Source organism: Ambystoma mexicanum, chromosome 11 (genome assembly GCF_040938575.1).
Source record: "Ambystoma mexicanum isolate Mex_15411 chromosome 11, UKY_AmexF1_1, whole genome shotgun sequence".
Classification (NCBI taxonomy): Eukaryota; Metazoa; Chordata; class Amphibia; order Caudata; family Ambystomatidae; genus Ambystoma; species Ambystoma mexicanum.
In genome coordinates this window covers 319,598,858-319,618,935 of record NC_090934.1, presented here as the reverse complement: position 1 = coordinate 319,618,935, position 20,078 = coordinate 319,598,858, and positions in this window count along the sequence as shown.

Here is a 20,078-nt window from a genome sequence, read left to right as displayed (position 1 = left end):
TTTCGTTTCCTGTTATATTATCACTATTAGGACTCCCCATCATGCCTGTGAACTACTTTTTAAGGAAGGAAAAATTGCTTTCATCAGACGAGTTTATCAGATACTCAGGAATTGTAGAATTTGCTCAATAATAGCTGAGAGCAACCTCCTTACGATTGGACCATTCTTAGGATCTTGCAAGAAAACAAGTATATAAGTATTTCTCCCCACCAGTGCAGGATATGCTCACAAAATAAAAAGAAAAACAGCAAGTAAGAGCCAATTTGTTTCATCATCAGACAACACCATTAGGAAGGCCAAACAATGAACTCTGTGAGAAACGAGTCGGAGAACAGCTCCCTTTTCCAGTCGTCAAATAGAAATTCAAGATCTGGCATACATTTTCAGGACTTCAATGCTTTTCTAAAGTCCAGTATTTCAAAAGATCTCTGTGGCTCAAGCAATCGGGTTTTCATGCCTGCTATAATATCTATAAGGAATGTTCGAAAGAAGCCATAGTCCAAATGCAAACTTGCATTTATTTATTCAGCACTTTCTGTGTCCTTCTTCCTCATCATTGATTGAGTCTGCATCTTCTGAACTACTTTGTGTTGACTTGCTTCTGATTCAACGGGTGGATCGGTCTCTCCGAAATACGGCTTGACATCTCCTAGGTGAATCCAGGCACACCTTTTCTGGACTTTTACTGCTGAAGGGGTAATATTGTCAATCACAAACGGACCAACAAAACGGGGCTCGTGCCAACTCCGCGTGAAGTTGCGGATTAGGACCGAATCTCCAATGAACAGTCTAGGAACAGGTAGTAATTCCGATAGACCAATTGCAGAACGATCTTTGATAGCATCCTGAGACCGACACCCCTTGCTGCTGTACTGATCTGAAATTACAGAGTTACTAGAACTCATACATGTCAAATAGTCATTTATCTCATTTCCTAACTCTTCTGCTGTCTTCTGGGCATCACTTCTATTCCTCGATGGAGGAGTCAGAGGTGTTCTCATTTGCCTTCCTGTTACTAGCTCATGGGATGGGATGTGATGGTCCGACCCAGGCTGATTCCTATATGCATATAATGCCAAGGGTAGGCAATACAGACATCCCTTCTTCAGTGTTAATTTCAATTAAGCAACTCTCTCCTTGAGAAGACTGTTGAGTCTCTCATATATTCTGTTAGCTTGTGGGTGATAAGCAGAAGAAAATGTATGTTTAATATTCAATAACTTATCTGCTCGAACAATTCATTTACAAAATGTGGACCATTGTTGGACCACAATACTGCACATATTCCCCATCTTGGAAATACTTCTCGGACTTAAAACTTCTCTGCGCAAGTTGCGTCAGGATGTGTGGCCTCAATCCATCTCAAAAAGGGGCACACTACCACTATCATATACCTATGTCCACTGCATATTTGCACCATATCAACATAGTCAATATGTAAATGCTGAAAAGGACCGTTTGGTCTCGGGGTCACTCCTCGGATTCATCGCAGTGTTTGCCCAGCAGTAAACTTTTGACATACGATTAAATTTACTACATCAAATGCAACGTGTTTTAGCAGGTTCGGTACAAACCAGTCTTCTGCAATAGTTGCAGCCAGACTCTCCCTAGTTACATGTACAGAGTAGTGCAGCTATTCAAGCGCTACCCTCAACAATACTACTGGCATTACTGGCTTTCCAGTGCTATCTTGCTGTAATAAGGCTTTAGTGGGGGATAAAGAACACCCCCTCCTTTCCCATAACTCCTTCTCATCCTGTGGAGCATTTCCTTGAATTTCAATCAACTGTGTTTTCGGTAAATTATTAAATCCTTCTTGCATTATCATAGCCATGGTCACCCCCTCTTTACACTAAGGGTATTGAAACTTGAAATATCTGAAGAATCTGCAATCCTTTTGGCCTCTAGGTCTGCAGCTCCATTTCCACATGAAATAAAATCAGTCCTCTTAGTATGTGCTGTGCATTTAACTATCGCAATGGCTGCTGGGAGCTGTAGTGCCTTAATAAACCTGTCCAATAATACTGTGTGCTGCACTGGAGTGTCATTTGCTTGGAGGTAGCCCCTCCTCTTATAACGTGCTAGCCTTGCATGTATGGTTGACGTCACACAGGCAGAGTCACTGTACACCGTCGCTTCCTCTCCTTCATATTTCTCAATCTCCATAACAAGCGTTACCAATTCTACTTTCTGTGCTGAAAAGTGCAATGGCAGCCATATGCTTGCACTGCTTCAAACTGTACATTTTACCTGTATCTCACTACAGCTGACCCAGTCCGTCTTTTTCCATCATTTTGATCGATCTTCGATGACCGATCAATAAAGAGAAGCTCTAATGTGTTTTCATTTGCATGTGGTATGTCGTCATACGTTTCTTCATAACTAGCACAATCATGCACTTGTTCTCCTTCTGCCAAGGGCTCACCTACAAATGTGGCAGGATTCACTATCCTGCATCTGACTAACTTAATTGCAGGATTCACTATAATTACTTCATATGCAGAAGCTCTCTGATGCGTCAATGTACCCTTAGGTTTTTCCAGAATTGCAAATAAGGCATGCTCAATAAACAACCTCATAGAGCATCCCATCACTATACTCGTAGCCTTCTCAATATCGAACGCGGCTGCAGCCAGCGATTGTTTGCAAGGAAAGTTTCCTTTCATAACTGGATCTAAAATCCCACTATAGTATGCCAGAGGTTTATACCCCCGAGTAGTTCTCTGAGTAAGCACTGCTGTCATAACGGTTCCATTAGTGTGAGAAAACAGGTAGAACTCTTCAAAATATTTGGGAATCCCAAAAAACTGGTGCTGTTCAAATTGCCTTTTTTAACTCATCAAAACCTTCCTCCATTTCGTCAGTCCATTCTGTTTTCTCTGTGTTCATCTGTGCCTTTTTAAGAGCCTGCAAAAATGGTCTTGTGTATGAACTATAATCAAATACCCATGCTCTAACATAGTTACACAGTCCTAAAAACTGCTGAATCTGCTTTATTGTGTGCGGTTTTGCCGTTTTCATAATTGCCTCAGCTCTTTCAGGTATAACCTTTTTTCCCTCATGCAAATTTAACTGGCCTATATACAATACTTCCTTTTGGCAGTACTACAGCCTTGCTCTGTCTACTTTGTATCCCTTTTCTGCAAGAATAATCATTAACTGTATTGAGTCTTCTCTACACTTATCTTCTGTCTTGCTGCAAACTAAAAGATCATTTATGTATTGCAGTACAACACTCTTCCTTTTCAATACAATATTGCCTTGGTTCATCTGAAGGACCCTGTTAAAAATTGATGGAGATTCCCATACCCCTGAGGTAAACGTGTGCTTTTCAGTTTCGTCTGACGGAACGTAAATTACATCAGATCTAGAGAGTCCTTATGCAACGGGATTGAGAAAAACACATTTTTCAAGTCAATCAATGTGGAATATCGTGACTGAATGGGAATATTACACAATATTGTTGCTGGATATGAAACTAGAGGAAACGTCTGCAATATGGTAAATCGGTCCCATGTCCTGAATTAAATGCCATGACCCCCCTCTGTTTTTTAAACAGATACACTGTGGTATTGCATGATGACTCTGATGTCACTAGAATGCCCTTTTGCATTAAAGTGGATATTGTCTTAAAAATACCCTCATCTGCCTCTCGAGACGTGGGATACTGCCTTGCTCAAGGTAAAATTGATCCTGGTTTCAGCTTAATCTGAAATTCTCTTACCCGCTTTAATAGACCTATGTCATAGGGGCCTGTAGTCCACAACAAGGTTTGCACTTTGTCTAAATCCTCGTCAAAATATTCTGGATGTTGTCCTACTATCATCATTCGCTGTGGGACTTCTTTTCTCTCTATCTTAATCCAATATGTAATATTCATTTCAAATAGTAGCTCATCCTCTGTTGGATCATCTTTCAACAGATCCTCATCTGTGAAATCCGTCAGTCTATAACCTTCTCCAATAGCAATTACTGTTCTCCATGGCCTGCCCTCATCCTATCCTTAGAGCATAGCCAATTCTCTTCGTACCACAGCTGCAACTCATTCTAGAGGAATAACTTTCCCTTCCTCTTCATCCTTCAGTGTCTGTGGTCTGAACAGAAACTCATCAGGTATTCTCATAGTCTTTCCCACCAAACCAGCAACCATGTTAGCAAAATACGTACTCCGTACAGAAAAACCTCAGGTTCAAGTGGCAATCTTCACATAGCTATGTGCCCTGTAAATGCCATTATAAATTAGCCCATGTTTAGATAATGTATCCCAAGAGTGGAACACACTATTTTGAACAAAAAAGGGCACCTGGTTAAGGCCCTGCTCTACCCAGGTAGGTAAACATTCACCAAACACAATTGAGCAAGGTTATGAACCTGACTGTCAGAGAACAAATAAATGTTGACTTTCTTGTCTCAATTTGTCACCACCACACAGTACAGTTTAAGTGACCTCCACATCCTGCACCATCATTGCAGCTCCGTTGCTCATGTTGTCCCCCATAGAGGACCATAGAGAATGTAATTGCTGTAAAATCTGACCCAAATAATTTGTTTGGGATGAATATACATGTACTATGTTGATGTAGGTTTTTATGTAATTTACCAAGTATCCTAGGTTTGACACAATGTATACGTAACACATGCTGCTTATGCATCACATTTTTATCTAAAGTAGCAGTCAGCATCACTGTTTATTTGTTCTCTGACAGTCAGGACTAAGTGTTGTTCCTTGGGGTTCCATAACCTTGCTCAATTGTGTTTGATGAGAGGAACATACCATGCCATCATCAGTAAATGAAATCTCCTTGTTAAGTTTTGTCATTAGATCTCGCCCCACAATATTAACTGGCGTGTGCCGTGAATACAACAATGGTGCAGACATGTCACATTCTCCCACATAAATTGGCAACTCGTTAGCAAAAGGAACTCTACTTGTAGCTCCAGAAAACCCTTGAACATTCATGGCATTTCCTGATAATGGAAATGTTCCCTCCCGTATACATGAGCGAGTTGCACCTGTATCTACTAAAAAAGAAAAGGATTTGCCTCCTATTGATACATCAACTCCCGATTCCTCTTGGGGGTTTTGGTGTTACTGATAGTACTGAACAAATCAAGTCACCGTTTGAGCTGTCCTATTGTGGATAAATGCTCATTCCAGTACCCGTAAAAGTATTAGAATTCATTACAGTAGCATCCCCCACTCTAGGTGTCATTAATTGTCCCGTATTTATATTCTGGCGCATTTGCATGGGTGCCTGCTGTGACTGCCCTTGTGGTGGACTCAATGGTGCTTGTTGAATTTGCTGTGCCTGCTGTATTTGTGGTGCTTGTTACTGATAAACTGTCTGATCTTGTGCAAATCAATTTCTAACTTGTGGGCTGTACGCTGGAGGGTAGGCTGCCCCCCTCTTGAAAGTTACCCATTCCGTACGTAGCCTTGTATTCCAACATACATGCAATATGGCCTGTCATGCCATTCATCCAACATACAGGGGGCTCTCTTCTAACTTGCCCTCCTTAAATATTCTGATTGTCACTCTGCATCGTCTGAAAACTGCTTTGATTATTCTGAAAGCCGCCTCTCCCTCTGAAGCCCATTCCTCGGTCTCTCTGCATGAACCCACTTCCCCTTTCGTCCATTTGACATTGATTATTGTGATGCACCTACAGGTTGCTGCATCCCTAGCCCCTTGCTGCTTGTCAAAACCTCCCCTTCTAGAGAGTATTTTGACAGTTTTTTCTGCACTAATTTAGCTTCTTCAAGTTTCCTAGCTTCTTCCTGTTTTTTATTCTTTTCCTGCAACAGTCGACAGTGATGGACAATTGTCAAGTGTATTTCTGTCCACTGTTTTGCTTCGATACCCACTAATTTCTTGAGCTGCCTCTGCACTTGTTCCGGCAGTCCTTGACATAAAATGTGGTAAAATACTGCCACTGATTTAGCCCCAATGCTCTCAAGATTCCAAAGACCATTGCTCCTGAATCGATTGAATGTAAGCAAGCAGATCTTCGTCTGGTTGCATTTTACGTGCCATAATTCCATCCATATACGAGTTATCGGGTAGTGTACTCTCAGAGCTCTCCAAACATTTGATCTGAAACTGTTAAATGGTGATCCATAATGAGCTGTATTTTGTGCCGTGACACTAGCTTAACCTGTTTGTGTTCAAATGTCATCAGCCCTTTCCCCAAGAATGGTTGCTAGGAGATCTTAAATGTCCCTTGTAGCTAGAGTATTTCCTCCTGTCATTTCTCTAGCTCATGAATCCATTTTCCCACCCCAGCCGTTAAACTAGGGAGTTTACACCTTAAATTATCCTTATCCATCTGCGGCCATGGGATATACTGTGGCCTGTCCCCTCCTTTCTCTAATAGGGGGAACTGAACCCAGCTCCACCATTGGCTCCCATCATCTGCCTATCCATAGCAGGGACAATGGTTCTGGATCACCTTCTACCTGGCAATGTCCTTAGCATGCTCACATATGGTGGCGATTCTCCTCTCTCACTATGCGCTCGTCCATTAGGGCGCTCAGGACATAGCATAGGTTCTGGCATTCTATCCCTACATTGTTCTTGATCTGGCCATCTTACTTCCTTGTCTAACAACATACATCCTACTGGGCCACATGCGCTTTCTCCCTTTTGAAAGGTTTCCATTTCTTCGTCTCACATATCGAGTCCCCAACTAGTATGGCTTTCATCCCTGTCATTGTTATCCAAAGTTAACCTGTCCAATGACAAGGTTCAGTGCTTGAAACTGAACGGGCTTCCTTCCTTGCCTCGTGATTGGGCAATTATAGATACATCTTCTTTTCCCCTGCTTCCCAATTCACCCTTTGTCCTCATTTCTTGATAAACCTTATTGATTCTATCTCTGATACGTCCTTTCTCAAGGTTTTCCTCTAGGTCTATTCTAGATGACCCAGGCACTGCTTCCTTTAATGGAAGAAACTCCTCTAAGTTTATTCTAAGTGGTTCAGTCATTGCTCTCTTTTACGGAAGCAACTTCTCTATATGGCTCCACGATATTACTGGACTCAGTTCCATGAGCTCTTTCTGAATGCGATCGATGTCTCATGCCCTCTGTCTCCTTTTTGATCCATTTCTTAATGTAGTTCTCTTTGTTTCTTTAATTCCCATCTAACTCTTTCTTACTCTTTTCTTTTCTCTTAATTTCTTTAGTTTGCTCTACGCACATCCTCATCTCTTTGTCTTTGAATTCTTTTATCTCACAATTTCTGTTCTTCTTCCTCTTCTCTCTTCCTTTCCAATCCATCTTGTTCTTGGTGTGCGCTCTGCCTATTGTAATGTTTCCTTTTGTTCCTCTGCCCTGTCTTCCTTTCTATGCTGTTCTACCTGATACATCTGTTCTCGCTGTTGTCTATTCTTTCACTTGTTCTCATCTTCCCTCAACCTTATTTCTTATTCCCTGTCTTTTTTATCTTGTGCGGCTTGATCTTCCCCTTGCCTTACTTCCTCGATGCTTTTCCTCTCAAGTTTAAGCAATATCTGTCCCCCATCCATTCGTTCTATATGAGCGTTATCTTGTCAGCTTTATCCTTTTCTATTTCGATCGCTTGATCTCTGTGGTTAGGTTTGATTGTTTACTCTTCTCGTTCTTGTCCTGCAAGGCCTTAAAGATTTCTTCCTTGTTCTTACTGTCTTCTGAACTATCACCACTGTATACCGTGATACCTCAGGGTCCGGTGCGCATAATAAATAAACAAACAAGCAGGTGGCTCATATATCAGATTAGTATACCCTGTCACCACTTTCAGTTACTTTAATGGATGCAGCCCTATATCTTCTGTACTATCACCATTTATTTCCAACAGGGAAAGAGTAGGGGGAGCAGAAGGCTCAACACTCTTCTCCTTGCTCTGGTTAAGCATCCATTCTTCAGGGGGCGGATCCTCTCGCTCCACCTGGTACATCTTCCAGAGCTCTGGAATAGCTAATGTTTTCTCTAATTTCTTTCCTGTGGATGCTGCATGCAGGTATGTGGTCATATGTTGCAAAACTGCTTTTGACAGCAATCCCCCTTGTGGCCATGGCATGAATATCTTATCTGCCGTGCCTTTCACCCACTTTGCACTATACTGTTTGATCTTGGGCATGTGTTTGGGCAGTGTCTTGCACATGTGCATCAGTAGTGTGTCCTCTCCCATTTTGACAATTCTCCTTCGACTGTCCATACTTACCAGAGTTTACACAAAAGTACGTATCAGAAAAACAATCAATATGAGCATGTTCCACACTTGCCGTTCAAAGCCTTTACGTCTGAATAATTTCAATCTACTCTACAATCAAAATACTCTTCGGTCGGTGCTGATAATGACATAAAATTAGTAATGACAATTTGTCTTTATACAACACAGCCTATATCTGCCATTTTCTCCTAACACTTCTTTAAAAATACAATATACAAACAGACAAAAAGTTGACTTCACATAAACGTCACTTAGCACCTAAAAATACCCCTCAATGGGAGTTTAAATCAAGTCTTTTCACATATCTATCTGTGTGTCGCCTATATTATCCACTTCCATTTTGAAAAGATTTCTTCTACGTTTCTTAAACGAAGACTATCAGGCTTTCAGGCGCTATACGCCTCACCATACCACATTATCATATATCTTTGAGGTTCCTCCGCCACACACTAAAACAACCCCCAGTTACTTTCCACTATTACAATCCCCTTTTTCCCCACACTATTGCCAGTCTCTTAGTCTACTCACCGTTCACTTTTCAGCTGTAGGCCATCGGTATCCTCTCCCTCCCGCAACCCGGCTGCTGTCGCCTTTAGTCCGCTTGGCACCTGTGGAAATTAGGAGGGATTTCTTCAAAGAGGGACCCATCCCACCTGTATCGTCTTTACTTGCAAGCTTGACTACGTTGGCCATTCCCCACAGGAAACTTTGCATCCTTCATTCTAAGGGGCAGAGGGTGTCTGATAATTTGAAAGTCTCAAGTCTACTAAATCGACTGAAGTTTTATTTCAACCATCCAACCTGCTACTACTTGAACCCAGATAAGGCGCTCTTTAGGATGAGGTGGTGCTCTGATGGGAAGGGTGGGGATGCATAAATTAATCAAACATCAATAATAAGGTTGGCTCAAAAAGTTGGCAAGGTGTACTCTGTTTTATTAATGATCTAAAACAGGGAGTACAATGAATATCAGCAGATGTCACACAACATAATCTCCATGCATTTTATGAAAAACATACTTATATACTAAATATTTGTGATCATTGACATCATACTACGTGTTAACTTCTAAAACTTATGTGGGTTTGTTATAGGGTAACAAGGAACATCTACATATACTTTATATGAGGGTTGAAGTTGTGATTGGGTCTCTACTGTCAGGTGGACATCTAAACCCTCCTCCAGTGCAAGTCATCTGCATCGTGACAAAATGCAAGACGATCAATTGGTTCTCAAACTATAGGGCTCTCTGCTACGTGGCCCTCTATAATTGGTTGGCACACTTGCACCCTTCTTGAATATTCCACTTGCTAGCAGTGCACAAGCTGGCAACCCAGGTGCGGGTGAGCTAGCCTTGACCACAGCTTCCCACCCAATTAGCCTGACATCCATCATCATTCTTACTCTTTGTCAGACAATTGGCCTTTGAACATGGCCTTGTAGGCTTCACGACTGTTGAGAATATTAGGGAGTATGGATATACTCGCATCTGCATGCCTCGACGTCATCTGCTTGAGTTTATTTCCATCTTGGTCACATGTCTGAATGCCACACTGCGAACTTCAATTCTGTATTTGATGGTATTAAAACTAATACAACTTGGTTCTCGTTGTCTCTCAGCTGCACCTTGGAAGGAGTTGGGCTTATTCTTCATATTAATTGTATCCTTTGACTAGACAACCAGTTCTCGGCTGCCCTGGCCTTCTTGACACTGGGCCAGACAAACCTTCTTGATTCTCTTTTGCTCGTTAGCCACTGTTTATCAACTGCAACACACTTTCAGACTTTTCATCCATGGGATCCCAGTTTTTTCAAAGCATGATTTGGAACATCCAGATTTCTTGTACTTTATATATACCTTGGCATCTCTTATGCTTCATATATACCTTAGCACCACCACCACCAGCAATCTATGTACTACATATAGATAGCTTCTACTATCACTTAGTCTACTTGCATTACTGGCTCTGTACAATTGTTCTTTACACGTGTAATCTTCATTTTGCAGGTAACAAGTTACTTGATTCTTTTACTTCATCATCTGGTTCCATATGTTCTCTATACACGCTCCACTGCTACCTTTCCTCTGCGTGTTACGTTTAAGTATTGTGATTTCACCAGTCTGCTCTTTCATTCATTTTCTCGCGTTCTTCAGGGATCTTCCCTAAGAGACTATCAGCTCTCCGTGGAGACATAAAGAATGGCTTCCTCAATGGGTATTTTGCTTCAAAGGCTGCTCGTGTTATTGTCATCATTACAGGTGTCCCCTTTGTCGCTATCTCTGGCTCCCAACATGTAGGCAGGTTAGGGGTGGGTCTGTTAGATGTTTTGGGCTCCTTGTCTACAAGGCGCTGCGCCCTCAGCTCCTCTTACCTCACCTGAATCAAAGGGAGTTATTACAGAATAAATAGGGCTGTATCCTTCCAAGGAACTGAAAGCAGCGACAGGTATAGTAATCCAATATATGAACCCCCCTTACAGTAGTGACAATAGCCCGGAACAGAATAAATGAAAGGAAGAGATTTATAAGATTATACATGTTAAGTAAGACAAGAGTGAGTGGTCAAAATTATTGACAGAGATAGACAGGGAGATTAAAAGATGGAAAGGAGAGACGGATAAGGCTGAGGAGAACGTATGGAGGAAGTTAGGCAAAGAGAATATAAAGACAAACAAGAAAGAAAAGACAAAGAACAAGAGAAGAGATTGAAATAAAATAAGCAGAAAAGGAAAAGCAGGGTGCCACGAGAGCAGATATATCAGGAGGAGCAAGAGAAAAAAGTAGAACGGGCAGAAGAACAAAGAAAGTACAACAATAGACAAAGGCCTGTAGAAGATAGGGATAAACAGGAAAGAAAATGAGAGGAAGAAGAAGCACAAGGATTATGGGACAAAAGATTACAGAGGCAAAGGGAAGAAGAGGAAAGGAGGGAAGGAGTAACAAGAGGAGAAGAACGAAAGCAAGAGAAAGAAAGAATTAAAAGGGACTATTGAAAGCAAAGACAACAAGAAATAGAAAGGAAAAGGAGACAACAAGGTCTCAATGCCAGTCTCATCTGTAAAGAACAAATGAGGCCGAGCACAGAAATACGATGGGACAGAGTGGAAGAGATTTTTCCAATAAAAGAAGTAACACCAGCAATATCTAGAGTACCGTTGGAAGAAGAAAGATTTGATGCAAAAAGTATTGAGGAAAGGATTTATAAGCTCTGTCAACAGTTAAGGCGAGATAACGAATATGGAACTCAAGGCAATAGTGATGGATCCCCAGTATTTTAATCAAGAAGTGAGGAGGGAAACCTGTTCAGTAACGGACATCGGGCATTGTCTTTAAGTAGACTGAATCTGGATAAGGGTGAAGGAAATGATAGTCACACTAGTACGGTACAAGACATGTCAGATGAGGAAAGAGAGTCCGGTCTTGGGGCAGAAGCAGGTAGTGTGTGTGCCCCTGAAGGAATCCTGCAAATGGATAAGGAAGTAAGGTGGTCGGATCTGGAATAACCTAAAGGTAGAGCACTAGATCCTATAACATATTCTGAGTGTCCCCGAGGACGATCATATAGTAAGAAGGGAGAGCTGTCACCATATGTGAGCAGGCTAAGGTCATTACCCACAAGGAGACAGACAGGGACGATTATCCATGCCATGGAGATTATCCCTGCCACAGCTCTCTTTCCACACCAAGAAGAGAACCCATATCCAAGCCCGCCTCTCTGTGGCATCTAACAACTAGGCCAAACTCTTTAAAATCTGAAGGAGCTGGCCAATCCTGCTGCATTCTTTGCCTCACCTGTCCCCTCCTAGGCCCTCTGCACCTCTGCTTTGAGGGTAGACAATGGAGAACAGTGATAGCTCTTAAGGAAGTGTGCAGATTGACTAATATAACCAGTGATGATATGTTCAGGGAAGACCGAACAGATAACAAAGTGGTGTTCTTCGTGAGCATTACATTATGGATAAGGATAGATATGATATGATATGATATGATATGATATGATATGATATGATATGGCATTTATAACGCGCCTATACACAAGTGTTTCATGGTGCGACGAGGCAAGGGAGGGGGAATAGAGGGAAGACAGACAGCGATCTTACTAGGTCAGGTGTCATTCAGATCGCGCAATTGCAAGGGAAGGGGGAAAAGAAAAGTGCAGGGGAGGTGAGGGGAAGTGCAGTACATGGAAATAATAAATAACAAGATAAATAAAAGAGCGGCCAGCTGGTGGCATTGCAGGGTGAGTGCAGACATAAGTGCTGGTGAGGGGACTGTAGGGATACAGAAAACAGTCCCCAACTGCAGCGGTTGCCAGGAAGGCAGTGCAGGCGTGCAACTGGCAGGGCTAGGGCCCGAGATCAGATGGATGGCCAGGTAACCAGTTCTGTCTCAGTATCAGCCAAGACTTCAGCAGGGGAGAGGGGGAGAGAAAGCAGAAGCAAAGAGGAAGGTTTTTAGGTGCTTCCGGAACCAGTGATGGTTCTCCTTGAGTTTCAGGGAGGCAGGGAGGCTGTTCCCGAGGGACGGCCCCAGCCGAACAGAGAGATCTACAAACAACTCATTGCTTGGGGAAGCGACTGACCATGAGGGAGTTGGAGGTGGATGAGCAAAGAGCTTGAGAGGGAATAGATTTAGGAAGAGAGAGTTGAAGGTATTGAGGCCCCAGTTCCCAGAAGGCCTTGTGGACGATGCAGAGGGTTTTGAACTTAATTCTCGCATCTACTGGGAGCCAGTGCAGAGATTTCAGTCCTGGAGAGATACGATCCTTCGGCTTGAGGCCAAGGACAAGTCTTGCAGTTCTGTTCTGGATAAGTTGCAGAGGGCGTAGAGTGGAAGCATGCAGATTTAGAAAGAGGCTGTTGCAATAGTCCTGCCTAGAGAGAACCAGAGCTCTGGAGACAGTGAGCTTCTGGGGGAAGGAGAGGAAAGGAAGAATACCTCTTAGGAGGTGCAGCTGGTAGTGTGACTTCTTAGAGACGTCAGAGATGTGCGGAGAGAAAGAGAGTGTCGAGTCAAAGATGACCCTGAGGTGTGTAGCCTGTCAGGTGGGAGCAGGAAGAGGGCTAAGAGAGGCCGGCCAGAGAGCTACAGGAAAGGAGGGAGTGGGTGTGCCGATGTCCCAGTCTTACTGGCATTAAGGCAGAGGTCATTGGTGGCACACCACTCCTGGATAGCAGACAGACAGTCAGAGATGAGGGACAGAGAAGAGGTGGCCGAATGTAGCCTGAAAATGAGCTGAGTGTCATCCGCATAGCTCTGAAAGTTGGGGCGCAGAGCTGCAATGCGGTGGGTAAGGAGTGCCAGGTATTGGTTGAACAGCCAGGGAGAGAGGTTAGACCCCTGGGGACACCACAGGTAGAGAAGGGGATAGCAGAGAGGAAGGACCCAAGTTGGACCTGGGAGGCTCGGTCATAGAGGAAGGAAGTCAGCCACGCCAGGGCCTGACCAGTGATACCAAGGTTATCACAGAGATAATTTAGCAGGATGGCATGATTGACAGTGTCAACGGCAGAAGAGAGATCAAGCAAGATGAGGACACAGGGGGTATTAGAGTCAAGGTTGGAGAGCAGGTCTTCACAGATGTTCAGGAGAGCAGTTTCCATGCTTCTGGCAGCTCCGAAGCCAGACTGATGGTCATGAAGGAAACCAACAGATTCAGTATGGAGATTAAGCTAGGAGATGGCCAGTTTCTCCAGGAGCTTGCCAAGGAATGGAGTGATGGAGATTGGGAGATAGTTAGCCGGGCATGAGGGATTGGCAGAGGGTTTCATAAGAAGAGGGTGCACAAGGGAGTGCTTCATGGGGGATGGTAAGACTCCAGTGGCAAAGGAGTGGTTACAGAAGTCAGCCAGGGTAGGAGCAAGGGTGTCAATGTGGTCTTTCATAGTTTTGGAGGAACAGAGGTGAACCTGTTTTGATGAGACTTTCATAGATCGGACTTGTCTAGAAACCTTGTCTGCGGAGAACAGGGGAAAGGCAGAGAAGGAGGAGAAAAGGTGGCTGCAGAAGGGCCAGAGGAAGAGCAGAGAGTATAGGGAGGGAGGGGAGAGGAGGAGAGTAAGGGCAGGAGGTTCTGAGATGAAGTGAGAAGCCAGTGCCATGAAGATGGCCTGGGAAGGGACAGGACAGGTAGAGACTGTGGCAGGATATGCCAGTTCCTTGCTGATTTTAAAGAGTTCAGCCAAGTTTTTATATGCCACAGAGACACAGGCTTGGATATGAGCTCTCTTCTTGGTGAGGACAGAGAACCGGTATTGCCTTTGGAGCAGGTGACAGGCCAGTTTGTCAGAGGGTGTACAGGAAGCACGCCATTTCTTCTCGGCCACCCTGCACTTGCGTTTAAAGGTGACGAGGTCTGAGTCATACCAGGAGTTGCTTTTGGCTTTGGGCTTCAGGCGGATCCTCATGAAAGGGGCAAGGATATCAAGAGTATCAGATATAGCAGAGTGGAGCGTGGAGAGGGCTATGTCTGGGTGAGAGTCAACTAAAGGGGGAGGAGGGGTTGAGAAAGTGGCGGCAAAAGCCTCAACTGATATGCGCTTCATGGGTCGGATGACCGAGAAGGTGGGTGGCAGTGATGGAAGTGGCTTGGCCTGTGGGGTAGAGAGGGTGAGATCGAAGAAAAGAGAAGTGTCACAGCGAATGGTGATAGTGCGGCAAAGTCCGCAATTTTTCAGGAAGATTTGGAAAAAGTAGCAGGTGACTTATGCACCACAGGCCCCAAAAACATAGATTTATTGAAGGGGATAGGAGAGGTTAAAATAAAGTTTAAGACAGGATTGATTTTACCTCGAGCAAGACTGTACCCCATGTTTTGAGAAGCCGGCGAGGGTATATTTCAGACTATTTCAACAGTGATGAATCAGGGAATTCTGGTACCATCAGAATCATTGTGTAATACTGCAGTGTATGCAATAATAGAATGTAAAGGAGGGTTGTGTCGAGATTTATACAAGATATGAAACTGATTAACCAGATTGTAGATGCTGAGTCTTCTCTAGGTCCTAGTCCGGCACGATATTGTGCAGTATCCTGGTGGAAGCTCGATATTTCATGGTGATTGTTTTGAAAAATGTGTTTTTCTCAACCCCGTTGCACAAGGACTCACAATACTTGACTTAATTTATGTTTTGCCAAAAATGACTAAAACATACTCCTTTGCCTCAAGGGTACTGTGAGTCTCCATCGATCTTTAACAGAGTCCTACATATTGATTTAGGCAATTTTGATCTCAAAAATGTGGTGATGCAATACATAGATGACATCTTGATTTGTAGTACCACAGAAGATGTGTGTAGAAAGCATTCTGTTTCGTTGATTACTTTTTTTGCAGACAAGGGAAATAAAGTAGTCAAGGAGAAGTTACAACACTGTCAAGAAGAGTTATTATATTTAGCTCAGTTTAAAAAAAGTGACACCTGAAAGCGCTGAGGCGATTATGAAAACCTCAAAACCAAACACAGTGAAGCAGATGCAACAGTGTTTGGGTTTATGCAACTATGTTAGAGCGTGGGTGTTTGATTATAGCACATACACAAGACCATTTCTGCAAGCATTAAAGAAAGCGCAAGTGTGTAAAATAAAAATAGAATGGACTGGAGAAATGAAAGAAGGATTTGAGGAGTTGAAAAAAGCAATTTGTATAGCTCATGTTTTAGGAATTCCTAATTATGCTGATGAACTTTATTTGTTTTCACACACAAATGGGGCAGTTATTTTAGGTGTACTTACACAGAGAACCACATTGGGGTATAAACCTTTGGCGTACGACAGTGGGATTTTAGAACAGTTATGAGAGGGCACTTCCCTTGCGAACAATCTTTGGCAGCTGCCACAATCGCGATCAAGATGTGTAAAAGTATTGTTATGGGCTGCTCTATGATCCTCTTCATGGAGCAAGCTCTCTTTGCCATTTTAGAGAAACCCAAGGGCATATTGATATGCCAAAGAGCTTCTGCTTATGTGGTAATGAATTTCAACCCAGAAATTAAAATCATAATATGAAAAATAGTGAACCCTGACACATTTATAGCTGAGCCAGTAGAAGAAGGCGATCATGTACATGACTGTGCTAAATATGTTGAATTTTATGATGATATACCTCGTGTAAAAGAGAATGCGTTAGCAGGATGGGAGATGCTCTTTATTGATGGCTCTTCAAAAATTGATCAGACTAGTGGGGAAAGGCACTCAGGTGCTGCAGTAATAAGACACATGTTAAATGGAGAATTTGAGATAGTGGCAAGTGCAAGATTACGTCTCACTTTTCAGGGCAAGCAGCAGAATTAGTAGCGCTCATGATTGCGCTTAAAAACACAAAGGGCAGGAAGTCACAGTGTACTGAGACTGCGCCTATGTGATGTCAACCATGCACGCAGGGTTAGCACATTGGAAAAGCAGGGGCTACCCCTGTGCAAATGGCACTCCAGTGCAGCATGCATCCTTATTGGATAGGATCATTAAGGTACTACAACTCCCAGTTGCCATAGCGGTCGTTAAATGTGCAGCACATATTAAGCGAACAGATTTTACCTCTTGCAGAAATGAACCCGCAGACGAAGAAGCCAAAAGGGTTGCATATTCTCCAGAAATGTTGACACTCAAAGTATCATACAAAAAGTAGTTACAACCAGGTTTGTGCAAGAGGGGTTTAATAAGTTGTTGCTATCCCAACTAATAGAGATTCAAGAAAGTGCACCACAGAAAGGGCAAGAAATATGGAAACCAAGGGGGTGTTATTTACCCCCCACAGCATCATTATGGTGACAAGACAGCACTGGAAAGCCAGTGATGTTATTATAGACAGTCTTGCTGCTATGATTGCAAAGGACTGGTACATTCCTAATTTGTTGGAAAACATGACACTATTTATGGTGAACTGCGTCGTTTGGCAAAAGTTTACTGCTGGGTGCACATTGAGAATGATCAGAGGAGTAATACCTTGACCAAATGGTTCATTTCAGCATTTACATATCAACTATGTCAATATGATGCAGGTCTGTAATCGATATAGGTATCTAATAGTGGTGGTTTGTCGCTTCTCTAGTTGGATCCAGGCAGGTCTGCGTACATACCCTGCTGCTACTTGTGTAGCAATCATTTTTAGTGCCCAAAGTTTTCCTGAGGTGGGGTGTGTGTAAGGTGCTCAGATCCGATAATGGTTCGCATTTTGTCAATGAACATTCAAATAAATAGGGCTTCTATTGAGTATGAAGTACAAGTTCTCTTCTGCTTATCACCCACAAGCTAACAGAATATGTGAGAGACTCAATGGCCTCCCCAAAGAAAGGATTGGCAGGATCAAATTGACTTACAGAATGAGTTGCCTGCATTGCCTAACCCTAGCTTTATATGCCCTTCGGAATCAGCCAGGATCAGACCACCACCTCACCCTGCATGAGCTAGTTACAGGGCGTCACATGAAAACACCCCTTACACCTCTGTCTAGGAGTAGGAGTGATGTCCAGGGTGTAACAGAAACTTTAGTTGATGAGATGCATGATTATTTGACATGTATGACCTCTAGCATTTCCTTCATTTCAGATCAAGTCAAGCACCAAGGAGGTTGGTCTAAGAACACAGAAGAAGATAATTCGACAACCAATCCGAGCAAACTATTACCGTCACCTAAGTTACATGTCGGGGACTTAGTCCTAATTAGAAATGTTACCAGAAATTGGCATGAGCTACATTTCCATGGCCCTTTCTGTGATGAAGGAGTGCCCCCTTCTGCTGTTAAACTACGTGGAAGAAGAGCTTGTCTGCATCTCGGTGATGTGAAGACCTATAAAGGAAAGACCTGCCCTCCCACCGTTGCTGATCTAGAAGCATGACAAGAAGAAGAGTTTCAGCATGTGCAGACTCAATCGATAACTAACAAGAAGGACAATAAAGCAATGAGTGATTAATACATTGGACCGGAATTCAGTGAACACTCCTTATAGATTTTCTAGCAGAGAGTGCAAAGACTTGCAGAGAATTCCGGGAATTTTAAAAATGACTTTTAGAAATAACATATTGAAGCATCAGAATTATGCCTAAATGTCAGTTCTTGATCAGAAATTGGAAACAAGATCAGTATCCAGACTCATCTCATGGAGAGTACTTGCTTTAAGTGATTAAACATATGGTACATGCCAATAGTGACGTTCATCGGCTTGTGCTAACTGTCTTTGTGTTCATACTTCGATCTTACCCTGCTCTTGTTAGAAGGGACATTATTATTGACACTTTCTTGCAGGATCCAAAAAATGGCCCAGTGATGATAAGACTTCTTATTGCTGTGATTGAACAGATTATACAGTTACAAACATAAATACATTTGCTGATTGTATGAAAAATTATTAAAGAAGAAAGTGGCATGGTTCTACAGGATGAAAAAGTAGAACGAGTATTAGGATGGAGAGAGATATGGAAGCCTATGTTTTTATGCATAATGTATGCTTGATTGATTGCTCTCTTTGTCTTTCTGTTCCTCATCTTTCACAGTCTCTATCATGTTCGCACTTCCACTGATCGAGAAGTCCCTATGGTTCTCCCTACTATGAAAACTGCTTTTGATATACTGTGTGATTATTACACAACCTTTGGGAGACATAAGAGAGATGCAGAGGAGGATAGTGAAGGGATAAATACCTATTCAGATAACACAGCACCTTTGGGGAATAACATGTGGTACCAACACATGAAAAACATGGGAGAGAAAGCATCTAAGGAGCGTTGCTATGTCTGCTCTCTCATCCCCTATGCCATGAAAACAGTACACACTTTCATTGCACAAGGGATTCCAGGGCACGATTCAAGGTGCCTCAGTCTTCTTGCAACATATACAACTCAAGGACTATTCCAACGAAGCAGGGCAACTTTGCGATGGAGATCGAAATGGTCGTTAACATGCCAGGATGACTATATCAAGACCTTACAAATGGAAAAAGAACCTGGATGGAAGAGAAAGATGCTTGTGTATCCTGTTTCAGGCCAGGATGAGGTGATCATTGAAGAGATGAAGAAAATTAACTGTCATGATGTGACAGAAATAGATGGATCACATGGATGGTTGAAACAAACTCAAGTTATGATTCATGGATGAGTGAAATCTAAGAAGGGATGGAAAGAAGGACTGATGTCCTGTGCAGCTCACCTGCTGAAAACAGAGTATGTGCAAGAAGTGCAGAGGGTGAATGATGGGTGTTTAAAGTCATGGGCTAAACACGCCAAGCCACTGACATGGGTAGAAGATGAATCATGGTCCAGTAGTTGTAATCCCATTGGCTAATTTGACACTGTGTTTCTGAAGACACGGAAAGAATCATGTGAGATACAACAAAGAATACAAAACTACGATTGATGTATTGATTTTTCAAGGATGCGAGAAGAGACAGCCATCCTCATGGACCAATATTAGACTTGGTGATCTAGAGCTTATCTAAGGTTACCCAAGGATTGGGGTGGAGTATGTTCTTTGGTGCTGATCCATGTTCCTGCATTAGTGATTCCACAAAGCAACCTGAACATTGATGAATTTCCAAAAGAGGATGCCTATTTGAGAAAAAGAATATCGCTTGAACTTCTTCGTCGGACAAGAAGAGAACATTATTTCTCCGCTACATCAATAACGGCATATGACTCATTTCCTGATCAACACATGTTGCTCAGTAAGACTGCTACAATATTTACGACTATATTCATGCCTGGGATCCAAACAGTAGCAAACACTAAGTGGCTACAGATCACCAGATGGGACCTTCTGCCGACAATCAATGCTGCCATAAAGGGATTCTACGCTATCAAGGAAGAACTAAGGGACACACGACTAATGACCCTCCAGAACAGATATGTCCTGCATATCATCACAGCGATGGAAGG